Source organism: Mesoplodon mirus, assembly GCF_964341445.2.
Source record: "Mesoplodon mirus genome assembly, chromosome: 1".
NCBI classification, from domain to species: Eukaryota; Metazoa; Chordata; class Mammalia; order Artiodactyla; family Ziphiidae; genus Mesoplodon; species Mesoplodon mirus.
The window spans coordinates 41,743,635-41,768,421 of record NC_138976.1 but is presented as its reverse complement, the minus strand read 5'-3'; positions in this window follow the sequence as shown (position 1 = coordinate 41,768,421).

Below are 24,787 nucleotides of genomic sequence, written 5' to 3'. Positions count from 1 at the left end.
CCAGCTACGTACAGTATAAAATGTGCCAAATAAAGATCACATAAGAACAACTAATAAAGTCCAATGAGGGTTCTTAGGAAAGAAAGATCACAGCTGAGAGAGAAAGCCTTCATAGAGGAGGTGGGATTTGGGAAGAGCCTTCCAGGATAAATAGGATATTGACAGAAGGAGATAGAAGGGACTGTGTTGGGGGCAGAGGGTCTAGCAGGACAAAGGCAGAGGTGGGTAACAGTTGCTGTGTCCATGCTGATCCCCAGGAAGTGTCCAGCATGGTTTTGTGTTTGGCTGGGAGCTTTGAAGGATACAGAGGCCTGGACCCTTCCCTAGACCAACTGACTCAGAATCTCTGGGGTGGGATCTAAGTATCTGGTGTGTTTTGAAAACTCCCCAGGTGATTTTAAGGGACAGATAGGGAGGTTAGCCAGTAAAATCTGGAAAAGCAATGAGGTCCTGTTGTAGAGGGTGATGAACGGGGACGTGAGGAGTTGGGTGTGCTTGGCTGGACCACTCTCATTTGTAGCTGGGCTCGGAAGAAGTCATCACATAGCATCATAGACTCACAGAGCTGCCAGAAACGTGTAGATATCATCTGGCTCAATCTTTCTCTTTTGAATGTATGTTCTTATTATACAAGTAAGGCAAGACTGAAGTCTTGAGGTCAATGATCCAAACAATAAAGATAAATACAGAATAAAACCCAGAAAAGCCCTTATCATCATTCCCCATTCCACCCACCCACCCCCAACCCACAAAAGTTACTACTGAAAACCATTTCATTCATCTCTTTTCCTGACCTCTCTTTATATATTTACATTCTTATGTGTGGGCAAGAACTTTCATTCCCATACTAGAGTGAAAGAAATAACACATTTGTTTTCTCTTTCTGAACAGTGTACTCTGTTCTGAATTCCATCCCACTGGGCTGGTAGGAAATTCCATTCCAGGAGATATTGAGATATTATACCTTTAATTAATTATTAAGATATTGGTATTTGATACTCTTACACCATCAGGACTAATTTTTGAAGTTTTGTGTCTTCCAGAGCATTCTAGCAGGGCTCTCTATTGTTATTTCTTGCTGATCTATCATGTTGACACATTCATTGCCCACTCCCCAGTCTGTACCTCCCTTGAACACAGGCAACACGCTGAAATTTCTGGGACAAAGGTGGGCATAAGCGTCCTTCACAACAGCTCTCAATGTCACCACTCTTAGGCCACACTCCCCACCCAACCCCCAAGCCAAATATCGCATCTTTTTTCTCAGGTTTCAGCGTTTTTTTCTTCTTGAGCTTGAAATACTTTCCTCTAATCCCACCCCTTTTGGGTCAATCCAGCAAAATTCCCCTTGTTGAGTCTAGACTTTCACATAAGAGCCTGGAGGGTATCGTCTTTGGGGTTGACATTCTGAGCTTCCCATGTTTCCAGCATAGCACAGATGCTGAGTCAGCAGCCAGCAGTTTTGCTGTGGGGTCAACTCTGGCCTGGCAAAGTGGCCCCTCGGCAGCAGCAAGAAGCAGGCCAGAAGTCCAGGTGGGAGGTGTGGTGGGGAGACACAGAGAGGGTCAGTGAGAGCCTAGATGTGGTACAGTTAGAACCTGAGTTTACCTGGCTATGACCAAGTCAGCAGAGCAAGCAAACAAGTTCATGGTCTACAGACTTCAACAGCAGGGTGCCCACAAAACAGGTAGACAGAGAGACTGGGAAGAAGACTTTACACAGAAATAGCATTCAGGTTTAGGGCTTCCTCCTTGCTAACCTCACACCATGAAGACCCAATAATGTTCTTTATACACCCAAAGTTCTCGCAGAGAAATAAGGGAAGTGGGTAGAACTCTAAGACACTCGCATTTCTACCTAGAGCCATTGAGCATAACTGTGATGGACTGTTTAAATTATTTCTTCAGCATAGAATATAGGTACTGGATGGGGATAAGTATTTTTTAATGTAATTTTTTCCTGCTGTACAGTGAGTGAGTTAGAGGAAGGCCAGATCACATTTTAGAATTAAAAAAAAAATTTACTCTGGACATTGGAATTATGAATACTTTTGTGACCTACCTTTGTTTGCATTTCACCATTGAATAATGTCCTCTAATGTATTTTTAGTTACTTATATTTCCTCTCCTACCAATTTCCTGTTGATATATTTGTCCATTTGCTTATTGAGTGTTAATTTTTTTCTTCTTTATTTGGAGGACCTCTTTATATATGTTGAATCTAGCACTTATTTCACATACACAGGGGTAGGATCCAAGGGAGTGTGGTAAATTTCACAGGGTCAGAGCACTGGATGGACAGTCATAGCTATGAAGTACCATCCACTCAGTCAAAACCAGAGTGCATCTCTCACCATTCAACTTGTCTATTATGATATACAATTAGAAAATGGAGGTAAAGGTACTTGATACCTAAATAAGGATATATAATTTTGAGAGATTGTGATCATTCATGTGTATAATACTGCATTTATTTACCCAATATTTATTGACATACTAATATGTTCAGGACACTAGGATAGGGAATAAATATACTATGGTGAGAAACACTGATGTGGTCCCTGAGGAGCTTATAAATTAGTAGGAAAGACATATTCTTCCAACCACTGTAACCGTCCATCACAACAGTATAATCACGAACTGTAGAAGTTGTTAGGAAGAAGGCCATACAGCGCTGTGAATGAAGGTAATGGTGGTTCTGATCATCAAAGAAGGCTTCCCTGAGAAGTGGCATTTGAGCTAAGGTCTGAAGAATGAACAGGCTTTCCTCAGGGGAGGAGAGATGAAGAAGCGCTTATAGGAACTGCTTATGCAGGAGGGAGACTTACTCACTCAAGGAAGAAAATAAGGTCCAGGATGGTGGGAACATAGTCTTATGAGGCAGGTGATGAGGGGATGGAGAGTGGCCTGAGACAATGCTAGAGAGAGGGAGGCAGGGGCTGGATCATACAGGGTCATGGACATACACAAAACTGCTTGCCATTGTTGGCAATGCATCTGGACATCATGAATGTGTCCTTCCAAACACAGAGCACCTCTCTTCTTACCCAACAATCCTCTCTCTTAACCTTCATGGGGGAGAGGCATTGCCAAGAAAGCCTTTTGTAAATTGAATCCCTCACTGCTCCTTTCTAGAACCTGGAAAGCCCACTGCATTCCCCACATCTACTGATCCCATGAGAGCTGAAAATGCACTTTGTTCCTTTAAGGACTTGGAAGTCTACACCAGGGATGTTGGCCTGAAGCAAAATATGTTCCCTGAGTCTTGTTTGGCAAACACCCACACTCTTGCCCATAGTTTTTTCTTTCCTTCTTTTCACCCTTCACTCTTACTCAGAAAGAGAATCCTGTGTTATTCTTTTTTTTTAAAGTTTAATTTCAAGAAAGGAATAGAAAATCTTCCTCCTTAAAGACTGGATATTGATGTGATGTGAAACACCTAAAGAATGGTAAACTTTCGGTTAAAGAAATATCCTACCTGCACGGAAATAATGCAGTGGCCTCAGAAATCAATCTGGGTTAGTCTGTTTTGAGGAAAGTAGGGAAGGCCTTCATTTGTGTCCCTGAAATCTCCTCATACACAGGTGTTTGTGTGTGTGTGTGTGTGTGTGTGTGTGTAAGAAAGAGAGATTAGCTGATTGATTTCAAAATCAGTTGTACTTATTAGATTACATTGATCATGTTATAAGATTTTTTTGTTGCTCACCAATATCTACTTTCAGACCCATGGGAGGATCTCTTTTCTCCACCTCTTTGAAGTTATGTATGGGAGTGTGACTTGCCTTTATCAATGAAATGTTCATGGAAACAACATGTGATCATCACTGTGCTTGACTCTCCAGACTATTCTTTCCCTGCTGCTACAGTCCTGGATGCACGTGCTGATATGGAAGTGAAATAAGATTGAAGAAGCCTGGATTGCTCAGCCAACTCACAGAAGACAACTGTCCTGAAGATTTGTCCATACTCACAGAGGATTTTACATGAGGGAGAAATAAAATTTGATTGTGTTAACCTACTGAGGTTTGGGGGTTGTCTGTTACTGCAGCAATGCCTAGCCTCTCTTGACTAGTATATAAGCTTATTTGGGAGCTCAGAAATATTATTATGCAGTTATAAATGTATATGTATGTGGTGTGGTGTGTGTGTGTTTGAGAAATAGAAAGAGAGAGAGAGAAGTGATTTATTATGAGAGTTTGATTATAGAATTAGAGACAAGTTTCTTAACTACTTGATTTTTGCCAGTTGGGATTTTAGCTGTAGATTGCACAAATGAATGTATAAGCACATTTAAATAAATACATGGTTTACATAAGTGTTTATTTATATACAGTATAAAATATATTCTCACATCTTTGTTTGTGCTCTGGTATATAAATTGCTTATGGTCACTCAGAATTGTCTTCTATAACCCACTAATAATATAAAAAAAAAAACCCAAAAAACTTGAGTTAAGTAGTCAATTAAAAGCCCAAGGTGATACTGCATCTTTCAGATACATTGCAGATTACCTACTGAGTCATGGACAATGTACACTGTACCTTCACACCAATGGCATAAGCAAAGGCCAGAGTGTGCCTTAGTTTTTTATATTTCCTGAGTTTTCTTGATTGCAGTCTAATCCTTCATGTTGTTCCAACACAGAGTGATGTTTTTAAAGGAGAACTTAATTTGATATAAGTCTGAATATCCTTTGGAATGCTAGAAACCAGCATTACTACAGCAACCCTAATGAAAAACACAAGTTCCACGAACCAATTTGTGGTCAGAGCCAGCATTCCGATCCTGCTCTCTCTTGGCGGCTAGTACTCCATCATGCTCCTTTTCCCAGCCCTTTGCTATTCTAGTTAAAAGATGTCAGGGGCTGTGGAACACATGACATGTTAAACAGTTCACCGCTTACAGCAGGCTCCTCCAGCTTAAGTGCAAAGACTTTGAACTCATAAAACACACCACCACCACCACAAACACCATCACCACCACCACCTCCCAATGGAAGTCTCAGAGGATTTCCCATTAATGTCCCTGTATGTTGAAGGGCATTTATTTTAAAACATCCTACAAGTGCACATAGATCCACTCCCATATATTCAAGACAAAGAACGCAGCACCTTCCAGAAGAAAACTCACACAATTGGGCCGAGGCTGATTCACTCAAATGTTTTATCACCGGTGTGGAATGCCAGTAACAAGGGCAATCATTTGTTTGTGAATTCACGGAAGACTGGACTTGCACACTGGAAAAGGGCTTCCTAATGAATAGCAATAGGGAGACTTGCTGTGTATTAGCATATTTTATCTGTCCTTGTTTTGAAATTAAACAGAGTTGTGGATGAAAAGAGAAGGCACAGACTGCCACTAGGCTGGTTTTTTAGAAAAGTGGCATGTGGAATGAGGTTTAACTATGTGGATAAATTCTAAAGTTAACCTGAGGCTTGCTCAAGACATTTTTCCCCTCCTTGCATGATAACAGAATTTCCTAGTCACTACTATTTTTTCCTAAAGGCTACTCGTTCTTGGATACAATGCCTCTCTGTTTTGTCTGGAGTTGCTTAAATATAAATCAGGAGAATTCTGAGCTGTGGCAAAGGCTACTCTGCAAAGCTCAATTAAATTTTATTCCGTGTCTATTTATTGAACATATACTATGTGCCCAAAACTATTCTAAGCACCTTGGGGGCAGCATAGGGATGGGAGAATATATTAATAATTTCAAAAGCTTCTTGAAGGAATGCTTCATAAGGTTCTCCATCCACCTGCAAAGGGAGATAATAGATAAATGGATAGCTGGATATAGATACAGAGAGATGAATAGGCAACAATGTAAAAATTAAAGTAGCATGTCATTAAGACCAATGAGTTTTCTAGAAGTTCTAAGAAGACAATGATGGTCATGAGCTAGACTATTCAGAGAAGATTTCAAGAGGACTGGTGAGTCTTTGTTTAATTTTGAAAGTTTGGATATATGTATAAGGAGCAGGTATTCTGAAACTGGGAAGCACTAAATTATTAAGCACAATAATTAAGTGTGTAGGCTCTGTATTGTCAAAGTATAATTTCCTAAAAGTTAAAAACATGACTCTCATAAAAATTTATAGTATACACTTTTCAAAGATCCACTTAGCCTATTAATGAGGGAATCAGTAGTATAATAAAGCTGACTCAATTGAATAAAGGAGAAATCAAAGTATATATTGCTAATGAGGGTCAGAATACTGAAATAAACTTGCTAAGTTAAAAACAAAACTGGTTAATGTTCTATAGTACAACAAAGCTGTAACTTTGGGGTTTCCCTTTTCCACTGGACAAAAATCTGCATAAAAATCATTTGAAACTTGACAATCTTCACTAATTTAAAGTAACTTCAGCACCTGGGTTCTAATAAATATTCAATTGTAAGTCATACAAGGGAATATTTCCCTGAAGACTGAAGTACTTCCAGTCGAAGCCTGTTAGTGTTCCAATGTGACACTGAAAGGATTCCATATTGAAAGTTTCTCCAAGTGTTGGTTTTTTTCTTAACAGTATTCAAACAGAAGGGAGTTCTCATCTTGTTTTACCTTTGCCAGCTGCATAATGTAGCCATGTACCTTAGCTTCTTGGTTCCTCAGTTTCTTTACTTATAACACGTAGGCAGTAATAATTTTTAGCACTTAGAGTTGTGGTAAAGATCAAATGAGATAACATACAATGTAAGTGTTTGCAGAACCCCTGGTATACTCAAGATATGTCACCTACCAACATAGGGAAGGGTCTTGAGCAAAACCCAAAACAAGAATGACCATGTTTAGGGAGCACTGAAGGCCAGTTGGAGAGGACAATTTACTTTGAGAAATAGAGAAAGATAAACTGAGTAAAGAGTTTTTGGTCAGACTATAGGAGATTTAAAAAAAATTTTTTTAAGAAGAAAGAAGCATGCACAGTTTGGATTTTATCTTGAAGTCAGCTGAGAGCTACTGGCATTCTTTTTGAGTTGCAGAATGACATAGTGAATGAAGAATTTGGGGGGGTGGGAATTAGCCCAGCCCCTTATAGAGCAACCTGAAAAGGATGGGTGTATGGTTCGAGAAGACTTAGGAAGCGGCAAAGGGTTGAGGAGCCAAATCAGAAGGAAGAATCACATGTGACCAGATTTTAAAACTGAAAGATTGAGGGAATAGTGTTAACTTTGGTATAAATAAGCAACTTAGGAAGAGGGGACATTTTGAAGTGAAGTTGAAGAATTGCCTTTTGCATCAGTAGATGCAAATACAGTAGGCTGTATTTGAGAATAAGGACGTATAAGTAAAAATGTTCAAGTAGACAGTGGGAGACCAGGGTTTAGATGAGAAATCAATGGCAGAGGTACAGATTTAGAGGTTATCCACACAAATGTGATAGCAAAACCCGTCGATGCTTTTGCTATCACACAATCAATGGACTACCTACCTTAGCACTGGAAAAAAGAGAAGTACAAGAATCATATGGGTGTTCTCTCTTCCTCTTTTTTCCAAAAGGCAACTGTTTTCCAAAGGATAGAATCAATGGGTTATTGGTGAGAGAGGAGGGACAGTTTTGCAACACTTTGGAATGCAAGGCAGAGGAGTGACTTAGGTAAAAGGAGGTCAGATATGTTGAACACTCCCCTACAGCTCATGAAGAAGGACGATTGACTGCATTTGGTCGACTTCCCCATTAAATGTAAGAAACTTTGGGAATGGTGATACATTGGCTTAAATTCACTTTGTGGTATAAGTAATCAATATGAGAGTGATTCCCATATTAAAGCAAGGGGGAAATTTAAGGTAAGGAGATCAGAGTAAGAAGTACCTTAGGCTTGGATTGCTCCCAAGGCAGCCCTGAGACAAGAATTTGAGTACAAACAGGCTTAATTGGGAGGCAATTCTAGAAAGAACCAGGAGAGGAGTGGACAGTGGGCCAGGGAAAGGAAGAAAGCCAGTGCAGGGTGCATTAGTGAGCAGGGCCATGCTGGGGGCAACTAGCATTCCCAGAGCTGCTAGGAAACGGTAAGGGGTTATGAAGAACAGGTTTGGGGTTATTCCACTTGAGTGTTGAGTGGCTGGAGTACTTATCCACTGAGTCTAGGCTATTGGTGGAGGGATGCTTCTGAGCTTTAACTCCTCAGTACTTCTGGTCTACCTGTGCCTACAGTCAGAGACAGCCATCAGGAGAGAGAGAAAGAGAGAGAGAGAGAGAGAGCATATGGCTGGCAGGAAGCAGCCTTTGGTGTGCCTGAGGTCAGCAAGTACTGAGGAGATACACTGGGGCACCCACAGTGCTTTGAGAGCCAAGGGTTAGAGCTGGACTGCCTACGTGTGAATTTGGCTGAATGTGCCGCTTTTGAGAATAACTCTGGGAGGTACCACTGAAAGGGCCCTGACTATTTATTCCAGTTTCACTTGCTTCAAGATTTCAAAGAGGGGCCTTGAAAATCTAAAAAACTCAAGCTATCTGTTGGGAATCTAATATAGCTATTACCAACCATGTGTTTGTCACTCAATGTGTGCCAGACTTTGTAAAATGTGCTTTCTATATGGGGCAGGACAGGGTTTTCTGTCTCTTGCCCCACAACCTGTTCTGTCCTTCTCATCCTTGGTAGAGGGTGGGGCAGATCTTTGTTACCCTCATGTACACAGGCTAGTTAGCATAATGACTCCTGCAAGTTCTTCTACAAAGACAATTAATATTAGAAAACACTGTGCTCTAAATACTCCAAAGACCTAAGGATGTACAAAGGTACTTTTTCAGGATAGAGGCAGAAATTATGGTTGCCATGATTTTGAGAACATTGCAAGGTTACCATCAAGCGATCACAAACACACACTGAATCCAGAAGATGTTGTGCTGCGTGTCATTTCTTTTCCTACCATGCAAGTCCATGAGTCCTTTATTCTCCCTTCCTCTTCCCTCCCCTCTCCCCCCATCAGTCTTCTACCTCTCTGTCTCCACTTCTTGATTCTGACTCTATTCCGGCAGCACTTTGCAAAGGTGGCTGTATTTCCTCTCCTGAACATCTCAAGTCCTACTTCTCAGGTAGCCCTCTCTTTATGATCACATTCTTGGGGTTCTGGGTAATAACAGCTCTCTGGCTTTACTAACCAAAGTGGATGGCAGCATCCTTCATTTGATTCTTTAAACCTTGTCCACACCTTTACAGATAGTCTCTTTATTAGCCTTTACTCAAGTTACCCAATTATCTTGTTTCCCACAGGACCCTGACTGATACAGCACCCCAGATGACTATGGACACCTAAGTGACAGAAATCCTGCCTTTTGCTTCTCTCTGAGTCCATCCCTGCTAAGATACAAGCAAAAAATGTTAGTAGAGCTTAAAACTCTGAGGTTCAAAGTGGACCCCATCAAAGAAGAGTGACTGTGCCTGGAGAAAAAGAATTTTCAGAGAAGGTATTGTGACTTTAGTCTCATGATCAACAAATACTGAGAGCCACCAGGCACTGTTCTAGGTGCTAGGAATATAGTAGAGGCAAGACAAGTTCCTGCCTCATGGAGTTCTATTCTAAAGGAAGGAGGGAGTAAGTACACACACACACACACACACACACACACACACATAAAAAAGACAAGTTCAAATGATAAATAGCATTTTTTAAAAATAAATTTATTTATTTATTTTTGGCTGCGTTGGGTCTTCACTGCTCCATGCAGGCTTTCTCTAGTTGCGGCGAGCAGGGGCTACTCTTCGTTGCAGTGCACAGGCTTCTCATTGCGGTGGCTTCTCTTTGTTGTGGAGCATGGGCTCTAGGCACGCTGTTTCCAGTAGTTGGGGCACGCAGGCTCACTAGTTGTGGCTTGCAGGCTCTAGAGCACAGGCTCACTAGTTGTGGCACACAGGCCTAGTTGCTCTGTGGCATGTGGGATCTTCCCAGACCAGGGCTCAAACCTATGTCCCCTGCATTAGCAGGCAGATTCTTAATCACTGCACCACCAGGGAAGTCCCAATAAATAGCATTTTTAAAGTACCAAAGATGGAGGAGTACTATTTTGGGTTAGATGGCTAACAAATACACTCAGGAGTTAATATCTAGGCTGATTGGGCATCTTCCTTAGCACAACTAAGACAACCCCTTGATGACTCCTAAAATTATTGAGGGTAATTTTGAAGGAGGCTGTAGTAATGCATGAGCAGGAAGGAACAATGTGTCATGGAAATCTGGATATTAATTTTAAAGGGATTTATAATCCAGACCCCAAATGCTGATTACACACCCTCACCATGAGATATTTCTAGTAGTTCAAGAAAAACTTATTAACTGAATAGTTGCTACAATTCTTTCTACCCTTAGGGAGATTGTGACTCTGGTCAAAATGGTATGAATAAGCTATTATTTGCTTTCTGCAAACAGAATGGAAATGACTTTGGGCCGTGGGTGTGTGAGGTTTGTCTTAGAATGGGATGGTGAGGGTGAGTACTAATGTGCTAATCAACCACCGTTCGCTGGAAAGCCTTTTTGTCAATGAGCTCTGAGAGAAGCAGAATATAGTCACGGGAAGTGTCAAGATGGGGTCTATTTTACAGGAATTGGAATCAAATCCAAACATTCTGTGGTTCAGTCATTTAAACTTCTACTTAAACCTTTGGACATGTATCCATCTCTGGTCCTGCCCGGAGCCACTGTGACTTTCACATGAAATCCACTGCAAGCTACTAATTACTGTCTTCACAAAAACCACAGTGCAGGCAGTAGCTGAATTCCAAAAATGGGTTTTCTGCTCTCAAGGAATAATACTGAAGGGAGAAAATTTGTAGATAGCTAGTATTCCTACTCATGAGTGTTTCCCCCAAACATCAACTAGATTCCAAGACTCTCTTTTCTTTCTCTTTAGCCCATAGCCACCAGCTACTCTCATCCAAGCCCTTTAGCTGCTTCCTCTAATAGCACTTTGACTGTTACTATGCCAGAGGTTTGTTTCTAGAGCAAGCAGGTTTCAGGCCTGTGAGAGATATCTCAGTTGACTGTGATAACTTATGGATGGAACCATTTGTTGTGACCCTTGCCAAAGCGTTAAAACATTTATGTATGCCTGGTGTGCTTGACTTTTAAGGAACATGCTATTTACCTAATTTAATAATGGAAGCTTGGTAGCATAAGGACTTTTCAAATAAATGATATGTGAAAGACAGTGGTTCTCAGACTATTTGGTCTCACTACTTCATGGTCTTAAAATTATTAAGACTCCCAAAGTACTTTTGTTTATGTGGGAAATAATATTTATTGATGATTACTATGTCAGAAATTAAAACTAAGAATTGTCTTAATTTACTTAAAAAATAACAATAAAACATTACATGTTCATATAAAAATCACATTTTTATGTACAATAGATATATTTTCCAAAATTAAAAAAAATTTAGTGATGAGGGTGGCATGTTTTGCAGTTTTATGGGTCTCTTTAATGTTATATCTGGCTTCATAGAAGATAGCTGGGTTCTCCTTCTGTTTCTGTTTTCAATCTGCTGTTATATCTCATGTAGAACTGCTGGAAAGCTCCTCTGTACACTTGTAAGAGAACAAGAGGGAAGAAGACAAATAATACTTGATCATTTAGATAAAAATAGTTTTGACCTAGCAGATCCCCTGAAAGGATCTCTGGGACATTCTGAGTTCCTGGAAGACACTCTGAGAACTGCTGTTGAAAGGGAAAGGTGCTATTCTTCTTTCCCAGTTGATGGGAAAGCAGCAACTTGAAGAAGGAGTATGGTGGGCAGGATGTCAAGAGGAACTCACTGCTAATCCCAAGAAAGTGCTGTGAGATTGGGGAAGTGTCAGGAAAAATCGGGTTTAACCCCATTTCACCATTGAACCCTTTGGGTCTACAAAGACAGATTTCAAATACTGGAGCTTGGTGGGAACTTAAAGATCACATGAAAAGAACTTCATTCTAAAAAAAAAATATTGACTCAATGACTAGTTATTGGTGAAGTCTAGCCAATAGCTGGGGTGTAGCCCAAGCACAGAATGATGGGCCCCCTAAGAAAAAGGAGGAATGGAGTGTGTCTCCATCGCCCACACGACTTCCCATTTTTTTTAATTGCTGAATTCTTCACTCTCCAGCAGCACTGGGCTCCATCCAGTGAATATATATTCTGCCGGCCACTTAACAAACTTGAACTGTGGTTTCAGGATGATAAATAATTATGTTAATTAACAGGTTGGAGGAAAAATATGATGTTATTCCTGTGGAATGCTCTGAGAAGCTGGAAACACTTAACTGCAAAAACTACATGTGGTGAAGTAACCAATAATTTGCTTAAAAAACCCACATCTGGTTTGCTGGCTCAAAGTAGGGGTTAATAGTCGTTCGAGGGCGGCCAGTGGTGAATAGGGGTCCCAGGATAAACAGCCAAACCTTCACAGCAGGAAATACGCTTGTTCTGAAGCACGAGCATTTACGTTGGCTTCTAACCAGAATGAAACGTAAAAGGAATTGTTTGGTTTGCCTCTTGCTTTCTCCTCTTTACAACATAGAGTTCAAGAATATCTTGCTCATATTTTTACACTTGGAAATGGGAAAGAGTTAGAGAGTAGTCAAGGGAGAATAATAAAAAAAAATTATTTTCTCCAAACTTCCAAAAGGGCAGCAAACACACCACAGAGTGAAGAAAGAAAAGTGAGTTTGAATCATATGCATAATTATTTATCATAATAGATACGCTGATTTGATAAATATTTATTGAGCATCTTCCTTGCACGAGGCATGGATATGAGTGTTATAACTAATACACAGGTGAGTAATATGTGGTCCCAGATCTCAAGGGGAAAAGAGATAAGTAGAGAGACTTAGTATGCACATATATACAATATGTGCATAGTACATATCCCAATGTGACATGTGTCATTAAAGAAACAGTACTTTATTTCAATACTATGAGAGGTTCAGAAGAAGGACACTTCATGTAAGATTGGACGAGTCTGTGAAGGTTTACTATCAACAGTGGTATTTCAGCTGAGGCATAAAAGATGACGAGGATTCCAACAGATGGAAATAAAGGCAGAATGGCATTGGGATGGAAAGCATCAGCACACACATAGCATCTACAGATGGAGGTAGAAAAGTAGGAGATGGTGAATAAACCCATTTGACTAGAATGTAGAAGAGATATAAAGAGTTTGGGGAGGTTAAGCAGAGAAAAGTCAAAATTGGAGGTGCCCATTGGAATACTGATCTGACAGCAGCACTGCGTATGACAGACTGGAACCGAGCAAATCTGAGGACCAAGATGGGGCTCAGGAAGATAGTCTCGTGATGAACCAGGAAGTCTTTACACAGGTGTTATGGTTGACCATCACCCACTAGGTATGCATGTGACTGATGGGATATGAGAGCCAAGGTAGTTAGACAGTTGAAGGTATTTCCCTAGGCTCCATCTACAGAGACTAAGGGAATGTGCTCAAATTTCTGAGCTGCCAGATAGACATATCCAGCCGGTGGTTAAAATTAGGATACAGGATCCAGACAAAACTGTAATTCAAAAAGATACATGCACCCTTATGTTCACAGCAGCACTATTCACCATAGCCAACACATGGAAACAACCTAAATGTCCATCAACAGATGAATGGATAAAGAAGATGTGATATAGTTAGCTAGCTAGCTAGATAGATAGATATAGATATAGATATAAAATGGAATACTACACAGCTATAAAAAAGGATGAAATAATGTCATTTGCAGCAACATGGATGGACCTAGAGATTATCATACTAAGTGAAGTAAGTCAGAAGAAGAAAAAAAAACACTATATGATGTCACTTATATATGGAATCTAAAATATGACACAAACTTATCTACAAAACAGAAACAGACTCATAGATACAGAGAACAGACTTGTGGTTGCTGAGGGGGAGATGGGGTGGGGGAGGGATGGAGTGGGAGTTTAGGATTAGCAAAGGCAAACTAGTATATAGAGAATGGATAAACAACAAGGCCCTACTGTATAGCACAGAGAACTTTATTCAATATCCTGTGATAAACCATAATGGAAAAGAATATAAAAAAGAATGTACGTATTTGTATACCTGAATCACTTTGCTGTACATCAGAAATTAACACAACATTGTAAATCAACTATATTTCAATTTAAAACAATTAAAAATTAGGATATAAAGGCCAAAGACCATGAAGGGAGGGAGTACATTTAGGGGTCAAGATAAGGAAGAGCAGTCATTACGAGGAAAGAATAAGAAGCAGTGACCTTGGGTCCACTGTGATCTTCTTCCAATCCCCTCCACACTGCGAGTCAGATCTGAGCTACACATATCTGACACCGGCAATGCCCAGCATTCAACCGCTAAAGGCATTTCAATGGCTTCCCATCACTCTTAGGATAATACCAAATTCAACGGCCTACAAATCCCCACAAGTTCTGGTCCTCACCTACCTCACCACCTTCTTCCTCCCTCTGCTCTTCAGCCCTGGTGGCCTTCTTTCCATCCCTGGGCCTGCTAGGTTCCTTCCCTCCTCAGGGCCTTTGCCCTGCCTGAGAACATTTTCTTTCCTTTTTTCACCTAGTTGCCCTCTACACATCATTCACAATTCAGTGGTCACTCCTCAGGGAAGCCCTTTATACTTCTCTGATTGGGTGGATCAAATCCTCCCACTAAATCCTCTCCTAGCACTTTACGTTTTCCCTTTCCAGAACTTATCACAGTTGCAACTATACATCTTTCTGTAAAATTATTTGGCTCATACTGACTCCGCCAAGAAGCTGCAAGTTCCTAAGGACAGAGTCACAACTGCATCTTTATTCTCAGCAGAGTTTCTGGTCCATAGAAGGCTCTAAATGCATAGTTGTTGAGTAAATAGATGTTAAAGTAGGATATAAAAATGCTCTCTCCTGCATTATCTCATTTGATCTATGAGGTAGATATTATAAGCCAAGTTTTACAAACAGATAAGCTTTAAAATGCACATCTTGCTCAGCACCAGGTAGGAGTTAATGGCAGTGTTAACTGACTATTTTTTTTAACAGATCTTCATTGGAGTATAATTACTTCACAACACCATGTTAGTTTCTGTTGTACAACAAAGTGAATCAGCCATATGCATACATACGTCCTCATGTCCCCTCCCTCTTGAGCCTCCCTCCCATCTTCCCTATCCCACCCCTCTAGGTCATTGCAAAGCACCAAGCTGATCTCCCTGTGCTATGCTGCTGCTTCCCACTAGCTATTTTATATTCGGTAGCGTATATATGTCGATGCTACTCTTACTTCGTCCCAGCTTCCCCCTCCCACCCTTTGTCCTCAGGTCCATTCTTTATGTCTATATCTTTAATCCTGCCCTGCAACTAGGTTCATTAGTACTTTTTTTTTTTTTTTAGATTCCATGTATATGTGTCAGCATACAGTATTTGTTTTTCTCTTTCTGACTTACTTCACTCTGTATGACAGACTCTAAGTCCATCCACCTCACTACAAATAACTCAATTTCATTTCTTCTTTTTTTTTTTTTTTTTGCGGTACGCGGGCCTCTCACAACGGGCTTCTCCCGTTGCAGAGCACAGGCTCCGGACGCGCAGGCTCAGCGGCCATGGCTCACGGGCCCAGCCGCTCCGGGGCATGTGGGATCTTCCCGGACCGGGGCACAAACCCGTGTCCCCTGCATCAGCAGGCGGACTCTCAACCACTGCCCCACCAGGGAAGCCCTCATTTCTTCTTATGGCTGAGTAATATTCCATTGTATATATGTGCCACATGTTCTTTATCCATTCATCTGTCGATTGACATTTAGGTTGCTTCCATGTCCTGGCTATTGTAAATAGTGCAGCAATGAACATTTTGGTACATGTCTCTTTTTCGATTATGGTTTTCTCAGGGTGTATGCCCAGTAGTGAGATTGCTGGGTCACATGTTAGTTCTATTTTTAGTTTTTTAAGGAACTTCCATACTGTTTTCCATAGTGGTGGTATCAATTTACATTCTCACCAACAGTGCAGGAGGGTTCCCTTTTAACCACACCCTTTCTAGCATTTATTGCTTCTAGATTTTTTGATAATGACCTTTCTGACCAGCATGAGGTGATACCTCATTGTAGTTTTGATTTGCATTTCTCTAATAATTAGTGATGTCGAGCATCTTTTCATGTGCCTCTGGGCCATCTATATGTCTTTTTTTGGTGAAATGTCTGTTTAGGTTTTCCGCCCATTTTTTAACTGGATTGTTTTTTTGATATTGAGCTCCATGAGCTGTTTGTGTATTTTGGAGATTAATCCTTTGTCTGTTGTTTCATTTGCAAATATTTTCTCCCATTCTGAGGGTTGTCTTTTTGTCTTGTTTATGGTTTCCTTTTCTGTGCAAAACCTTTTAACTTTAAGTCCCATTTGTTTATTTTTGTTTCTATTCCTGTTACTCTAGGAGGTTGGTCAAAAAAGATCTTGCTGTGGTTTATGTCAAAGAGTGTGTTTTCCTCTAAGAGTTTATAGTGTCTGGTCTTACATTTAAGCCTTTAATCCATTTGGAGTTTATTTTTTTGAATGGTTTTAGGTAGTGTTCTAATTTCATTCTTTTGCATGTAGCTGTCCAGTATTCCCAGCACCACTTATTGAAGAGGCTGTCTTTTCTCCATTGTATGTTCTTGCCTGTTTGTCATAAACTAGGTGCCCATATGTGCTTGGGTTTACCTCTGGACATTCTATCCTGTACCATTGATCTATACTTCTGTTTTTGTGCCAGTACCATACTGTCTTCATTACTGTAGCTCTATGCTATAGTTTGAAGTCAGGGAGCCTGATTCCTCCAACTCTGTTTTTCTTTCTCAAGATTGCTTTCTCTATTCAGGGTATTTTGTGTTTCCATATGAATTGTAAATATTTTTGTGCTAATTCTGTGAAGAATGCCACTGGTAGTTTGACAGGGATTGCATTGAATCTATAGATTGCTTTGGGTAGTACGGTCATTTTCGCAATGTTGATTCTTCCAATCCAAGAACATGGTATATCTCTCCATCTATTTGTATCATCTTTAATTTCTTTCATCAATGTCTTATAATTTTCTGCATACAGGTCTTTTGTCTTCTTAGGTAGGTTTATTCCTAGATATTTTATTCTTTTTGTTGCAGTGGTAAATGGGAGTGTTTTCTTAATTTCACTTTCAGATTTTTCATCATTAGTGTATAGGAATACCAGAGATTTCTGTGCATTAATTTTGAATCCTGCTACTTTACCAAATTCATTGTTTAGCTCTAGTAGTTTTCTGGTGGCATCTTTAGGATTTTCTATGTGGAGTATCATGTCATTTGCAAACAGTGACAGTTTTACTTCTTCTTTTCTAATTCGGATTCCTTTTATTTCTTTTTCTTCTCTGATTGTCATGGCTAGGACTTCCGAAACTATGTTGAATAGGAGTGGCAAGAGGGAACATCCTTGTCTTGTTCCTGATGTTAGTGGAAATGCTTTCAGTTTTTCACCATTGAGTATGATGCTTGCTGTGGGTTTGTCATATATGGCCTTTATTATGTTGAGTTAGGTTCCCTCTATGCCTACTTTCTGGAGACTGTTTATCATAAATTGGTGTTGAATTTTGTCAAAAGCTTTTTCTGCATCTATTGAGATGATCAAATGGTTTTTATTCCTTAATTTGTTAATGTGGTGTATCACATTGTTTGATTTGCATATATTGAAGAATCCTTACATCCCTCAGATAAAACCCACTTGATCATAATATATGAACCTTTTAATGTGTTGTTGGATTCTGTTTGCTAGTATTTTGTTGAGGATTTTTGCATCTATGTTCATCAGTGATATTGGTCTATAATTTTCTTTTTTGTGATATTTTTTTCTGGTTTTGGTATCAGGGTGGTGGTGGCTTCATAGAACGAATTTGGGAGTGTTTCTCCCTCTGCAATTTTTTGGAGTAGTTTGAGAAGGATCAGTGTTATCTCTTCTCTAAATGTTTGCCAGAATTTGCCTGTGAAGCCATCTGGTCCTGGGCTTTTGTTTGTTGGAAGATTTTTAATTACAGTTTCAATTTCGTTGCTTGTGATAGGTCTGTTTATATTTTCTAATGCTTCCTGGTTCAGTCTTGGAAAATTGTACCTTTCCAGGAATTTGTCCATTTCTTCATGGTTGTCCTTTTTATTGGCATATAGTTGTTTGTAGTAGTCGCTTATAATCTTTGTATTTCTGCAGTACAGTTGTGATTTCCCCTTTTTCATTTCTAACTTTATTGATTTGCATCCTCTCCCTTTTTTTCTTGATGAGTCTGGCTAAGGGTTTATCAGTTTTGTTTATCTTCTCAAAGAACAGCTTTTGGTTTTATTGATCTTTGCTATTGTTTTCTTCGTTTCAATTTCCTTTATTTCTGTTCTGATATTTATGATTTCTTTCCTTCTACTGACTTTGGGTTTTCTTTGTTCTTCTTTCTCTGGTTGTTTTAAGTGTAGGGTTAGATTGTTTATTTGAGATTTTTCTTGTTTCTTTGGGTGACTTTGAATTGCTATAAACTTCCCTCTTAGAACTGCATTTGCTGAGTCCCATAGATTTTGGGTCATCGTGTTTTCATTGTCATCTCTTTCTATGTATTTTTTTATTTCTTCTTTTATTTCTTCAGTGATCTCTTGGTTATTTAGTAGCACACTATTTAGCCTCCATGTATTTGTGTTCTTACAGTTTTTTTTCCTGCAATTGATTTCCAATCTCATAGTGTTGTGGTCAGAAAAGATGCTTGATATGATTTCAATTTTCTTAAATTTTCCAAGGCTTGATTTGTGACCCAAGATGTGATCTATCCTGGAGAATGTTCCATGTGCACTTGAGAAGAAAGTGTAGTCTGCCACTTTTGGGTGGATTGTTCTATAACTATCAATTAAATCTATCTGGTCTATTGTGTCATTTAAAGCTTATGTTTCCTTATTTATTTTCTGTTTGGATGATGTGTCCATTGGTGTAAGTGGGGTGTTAAAGTCTCCTACTATTATTGTGTTACTGTTGATTTCTCCTTTCATAGTTTGTAGCATTTGCCTTATGTATTGAGGTGCTCCTATATTGGGTGCATAAATATTTACCACTGTTATATCTTCTTCTTGGATGGATCCTTTGATCATTATTACCATCCCTCCCTATCTCTTGTAACAGTCTTTATTTTAAAGTCTATTTTATCTGATATGAGTATTGCTACTCCAGCTTTCTTTTGATTTCCATTTGCATGGAATATCTTTTTCCATCCCCTCACTTTCAGTCTGTATGTGTCCCAAGGTCTGAAATGGGTCTCTTGTAGACAGCATATAGATGGGTCTTGTTTTTGTATCCATTCAGCCAGTCTGTGTCTCTTAGTTGGGGCATTTAATCCATTTACATTCAATATGTATGTTCCTATTTCCATTTTCTTAATTGTTTTGGGTTTGTTGGGTCTTTTTCTTCTCTTGTATTTCCCACCTAGGGAAGTTTCTTTACCATTTGTTGTAAAGTTTGTTTGGTGGTGCTGAATTCTCTTAGCTTTTGCTTGTCTAAAGAGCTTTTGATTTCTTCATCAAATCTGAATGAGACCCTTGCTGGGTAGAGTAATCTTGGTTGCAGGTTTTTCTCTTTCATCACTTTAACTATATCCTGCCTCTCCCTTCTGGCCTGCAGAGTTTCTGCTGAAAATTCAACTGATACCCTTTTGGGGATTCCTTTGTATGTTACTTTTTGTTTTTCCCTTGCTACTTTTAATATTTTTCTTTGAATTTAATTTTTGTTAGTTTAATTAATATGTGTTATGATGTGTTTTTCCTAGGTTTACCCTGTATGGCACACTGTTTGCTTCCTGGACTTGGGTGACTATTTACTTTCCCATGTTAGGGAGCTTTTGGACTATAATCTCTTCAAATATTTTCTCAGACCCTTTCTTTTTCTCTTTTTTTCTGGGATCCGTATAATGTGAATGTTGGGGCATTTAGTTTTGTCTCAGAGTCTCTGAGATTGTCTCAATTCTTTTCATTCTTTTTTCTTTTTTCTGTTCGGCAGCAGTGAATTCCACCATTCTGTCTTCCAGGTCATTTATCCGTTCTTCTGCTTCAGTTATTCTGTTATTGAGTCCTTCTAGTGCATTTTTCATTTCAGTTATTGTGTTGTTCATCTCTGTTTGTTCTTTAGTTCTTCTAGATCTTTGTTAAACATTTCTTGTATTTTCTCAATTCATGCCTCCATTCTATTTCCGAGATTCTGGACCATCTCCACTATCATTACTCTGAATTCTTTTTCAGATAGATTATGTATTTCCTCTTCATTTATTTGGCCTTGTAGATTTTTACCTTGCTCCTTCATCTGTGACATAATATTTTGCATCTCATTTTTTAATTTTTCTTATGAGTGGGATTGTATTCCTGGTTGTTTGGCCCAAGGCTTCCAACACGGGAGTTTGTAGGCTGTTGGATAGAGCTGGGTCTTGGTGCTGAGATGAGGACCTCTGTGAGACCTCACTCCAATGACTACTCCCTGGGGTCTGAGTTTCTCTGTTAGTCCAGTGGTTCAGACTCAGAGCTCCCAGCACAGGAGCTTTGCTGACCCCCAGCTCATGAACCAAGATCCCCCAAGCCACATGAGGTGGCAAAAAAAAAAAAAAAAAAGAAAGAAAAGAAAAGAAAAAGAGAACACTAACAAAGTAAAAAATAAAATTAAACTAGGAAATTAAAAGATATGTTAGAAAGAATATAAAAATAAAAATATAGGTGAATCAGCAACTGGGAGGTACCACAGCACCACAATAGTACAAAAGAGGAGGAGGGAAAAGAAAAAAAAGAAAAAGAAAAAAAGAAAAGGTGGGAATGGCCTTTGCTGTGGAGGGTGGGGTTTAAGCAAAGATGATGTTTGGGTGGTGGGTGGATCCTATGCTTAGGACCAACAGGGCTGGAAAAGGCCCTGGGTGCTGTGGGGGGTGGGGCTTAGACTCAAGGAACAGATGGGGCCCAGGCATGCCCCCCACCCCTGGTCTCAGATGGCAGGGGATATCACCTGGGAGCCCAGAAGGCTTCCTGGGCTTGAGTGGGGAGGGCAAACACCCTGCTCTCCTCTCCAGCTGCTCTGGTCCTGGAGCGCCTCTCCCGCCTGCCTCTCCTGATCTCCCCAGCCTCCCTCCTATGCCCTCAAGGACTCATGCAGCCTGGAGGGGCCCTTGGAAGGCAGAGGATGTGCCTGGGAGATCAGCAGGCTCCCTGTGCCCAAGTGGGTGGGGCAAACACCCTCCACTCCTCCCAGAGGGCCCCTCCCACCTGCCTCTCCTGATCTCCCCAGCCTCCTCCTATGCTCCCAAGGACCCATGCAACCTAGAGGGGGCTTTGGAGGGGGGTACCAGCCTGGGAGCTCAGCAGGCTCCCTGTGCCCAAGTGGGTGGGGTAAATGCACTCTGCTCCTCTCCCACTCCTCCTGGAGGGTCCTTCACATCTGCCTGTCCTGATCTCTCTGGCCTCAGAGGTGCCAATCCTGTCTGGCCTCCACTTCTCCTCCCCCCTTAGTCCACCTATGTCCTACCGGTTCACTTGGGGCTTCTTTCCATCTCCTTGGGCATCAGGGTTCCCCACCAGCGGCCAGCCGATGCCCTAGTTGTGGGGAGATGCTAACTCAGCGTCTTCCCACACCGCCATGTTGACTCCGCCTGACTGACTCTTTTTTAACCCTGACTCTTCTCACTATGTCATAGATCTCCCTCAAGAGCAGAATCCAGGTCACAGATGTCAAAGAGAGAGAAGGCTTCCATGGGAAGCACAGGTGATGACAAGTACCAGATGCCTCAGAGGAGTAAAGGAGGATGGAGACTAGGGCACTCCACTGATTTGGGACGTCAGGAATGGCCTTTTAGAAGGCAGTATCAGAAGAGCAATGGGAACAGAAATCAGACTATGAGTATTTTTAAGTATGGTGGATCAAGGAAAGCTTCTGAGGAGAGGTAAGATGTTGCAAAAGGATTAGAAAAAGTCATGCAGTTTGTCCAGATGGAGTATGAGAAAAATAATTTGGGAACTGAGAAGGTTATAAGAAACTTAAGGTAGAATCCTCCCTGGGACAAATAAAAGACAAAACAAAACCATTCTTCATAAACAAGGAAACTGGAACTCTATTCCAAGACAATACATGAAAAATGAAAATGACAAATTATAGTAATTTAAAAGAGAAAATTGGGGAATTCCCTGGTGGTCCAGTGGTTAGGATTCAGGCTTTCACTGCCAGGAGTTCAGGTTAGATCCCTAGCCAGTGAACTAGAATCCTGCAAACTGCGTGGTGCAGCTAGAAAAACAAAGAGAGAGAGAAAAGTTAGAATTAGAGGTACCATTTTCACTCATCAAGCTCAGAATCTTTTATTTTTAAAGAAACAAAGATGCTTAATGTTGCATTATTATTTACCTTCTGGTGTATATAAGAGCCAGACAAGCCTTACAGAGTATAAGGACCACTGTCCAGGGAGTTTAATGGCCTTCATGGAGGTGAATGAACATGATGGGTTCTCCAAAGGAGGAAAAAAATATCAATTTTCTCTCTTACTTTGAAAATTCTTCTGAGGAAGTGTGAAAAAGCATCTGCTGTACAAAATGTTGTTACAGAACATAGGAAGAGAATGAATGACATGTTTTCTGGGTGGCAAAAAGCCTCTTCATTTTAAAAGCAAGAGAAACATATAAAGGTATGCAATCTGTACAAATAGTAGTGCCAGATGGCAGATATTGCCATTAAAATAAAATAAACAAGTGAAAACTTCTAATTAAAAAAAATTAAAGAGCATAGTTATAATTCACTGATAGAACCTTCTGACATTCCAATCAAAACATCTGTAAAGATATATCCAATGAAAGAAGAAACATCTCACATTAAAACTGATACTGGAGGCCAACCTACTCTCAGAATTAGAGAAGATTTCCATTACCTTAAGCCCACACTGTGGACTAGCATGTGACTCTTGACCACCTGAAACTGACTACCCTGTCACCTGAAAGGAGAGCCTGAGACTCAACTTGTCCCCTTTCTGTCAGCCCTGAAAGACGAGAGTGTCAAGCAACTTGAAAACTCTCTTTCTATGGTAGGAGTATCATTTTTTTTAGATAATTTCTCTCCTTCTCATCCAGTTAGTTCTGCCTTTGTCATCAATAAAAATGCAATACCTACCCCCAAAACAAGCTATCAGAAAGGCAGCTGTGGTACAGTGCATACAGGAAGCTGTAGACCTACTAAGTAAAATGCTATAGGAATAGGCTAGTAGCTGGACATGCTGAAGAGGCATTGTTTCATTATGTACCTGGGGGTTTCCACTTGTCAGAAGAGCAGGCAGAGAGAGGGAAAGAAGACCCCTCCTCGGTCCAGCAGAACTTACTGGATAGAGCCTGGGCTGGGCCAGGAGCTGTAGGTGGGAGACATTCTCCTAACCTACAAGGGGACAAGGAACAGAGACTGTGCAAGTCAGCACCTCCACCAACAGTCCCTGGACCCAGACAGCCTTCCCTTCACCCTGAGGTAGGGAAATGGGCCAAACAGAGAGAAGCAAAATGCCATAAAGAAAGAAAGCTGGAAATTTCTCCTAAAACACTTTGAAAGAGCAAACAGGTCTATGTCCAATAAATGAATAGAATACCATTTTTGCTTATAAAATTGGCAATGATTTTTAATGAAACATTTAAAGGTAATGAGGTTTTTAGAAGAGACCATGAAAAAGACATTCACATACACCACCAATAGAAATGTAAATTGCCAGTAACTTTCAAGAAATGATCCAGGTTTACCTACTTTCATCATTGCAGTTTTGCTTAAACAACCTTAACAGCCTAAAATAGAAGAAAGGTTAAATAATTTTTAAATATAATAGTCCACCATAAGAATGTACTTTGAGTTACATAATGACTTGGGGAAATGCTTATGATATAACTTAAAACTAAAAAAAAAAAACAAGACACAAAATTTTAAAATATGATATGACCCAAATTTTTAAAACCACATCAAAAGCATTAGAGATCAAGATGACAGAGTAAGAGGACACAGGGTTCACTTCCCCTCACTAACACATCAAAACTACAACTACATATAGAACGACCCTCACTGAAATCGACTTGGAGACTAGCAGGACAGCTAATCTACAGCCAAGACTGTAAAAGATCCACACAGAGTCTGGTAGGAAGAGAGGAGAAGCGATCTGGTTGGGACCCGCATCCCTAGTGGTGGACACAAAAGGGGAGAGGATTATGTCACAGGCTCAGAGATCATCCCCAGTGAGGGTTTAAGCCATCTATTAAGCACCCTAGCTCTGGGGTCCAGCACCAGGAAGATGAAGCCCCTTAGCTGGTTTGAAAACCAGTGGGGCTTACTGGAGGGCTGTAAGAAACCAAGACTCCACTCCTGAAGGGCTCACACTCAGACTTGCTTACTCCTAGTCACACCTGGAAGCAGAAGACTGAAAACTGCCTGGGGTTCTGGTTGGCTTTCCAGGACCATCCCAGTGCATCACCCCCCAGCCAGCACCAGGCCTTCTTTCTCCAGCACTTCTTCCTACTAAGGCAGAGGCTACCATTGCCAACAAGAGTACACACACTAGGAGGGAATACAGCCTATTCGGCTCCTAGCTCTGCCTCTGACCATGACAATCACTGCTATTGCCAGTGTACTTGACAGGGTACATGGTGGAAGGGAGCAAAACCAGCCCAATAGTGTGGCACCAACCCCTATGGCCCTGACTCAGCCTCTAACTAAAGCACACAAACTGGGGAGGAGAGAGTGAAACAAACACAGAAGTGCAGCCCCAAGCCCTCAGGCCCTAACTATGCCCCAAACCAAAGACAGAAACTGCCATCACACCTGGGAACTCTTTTAAGGT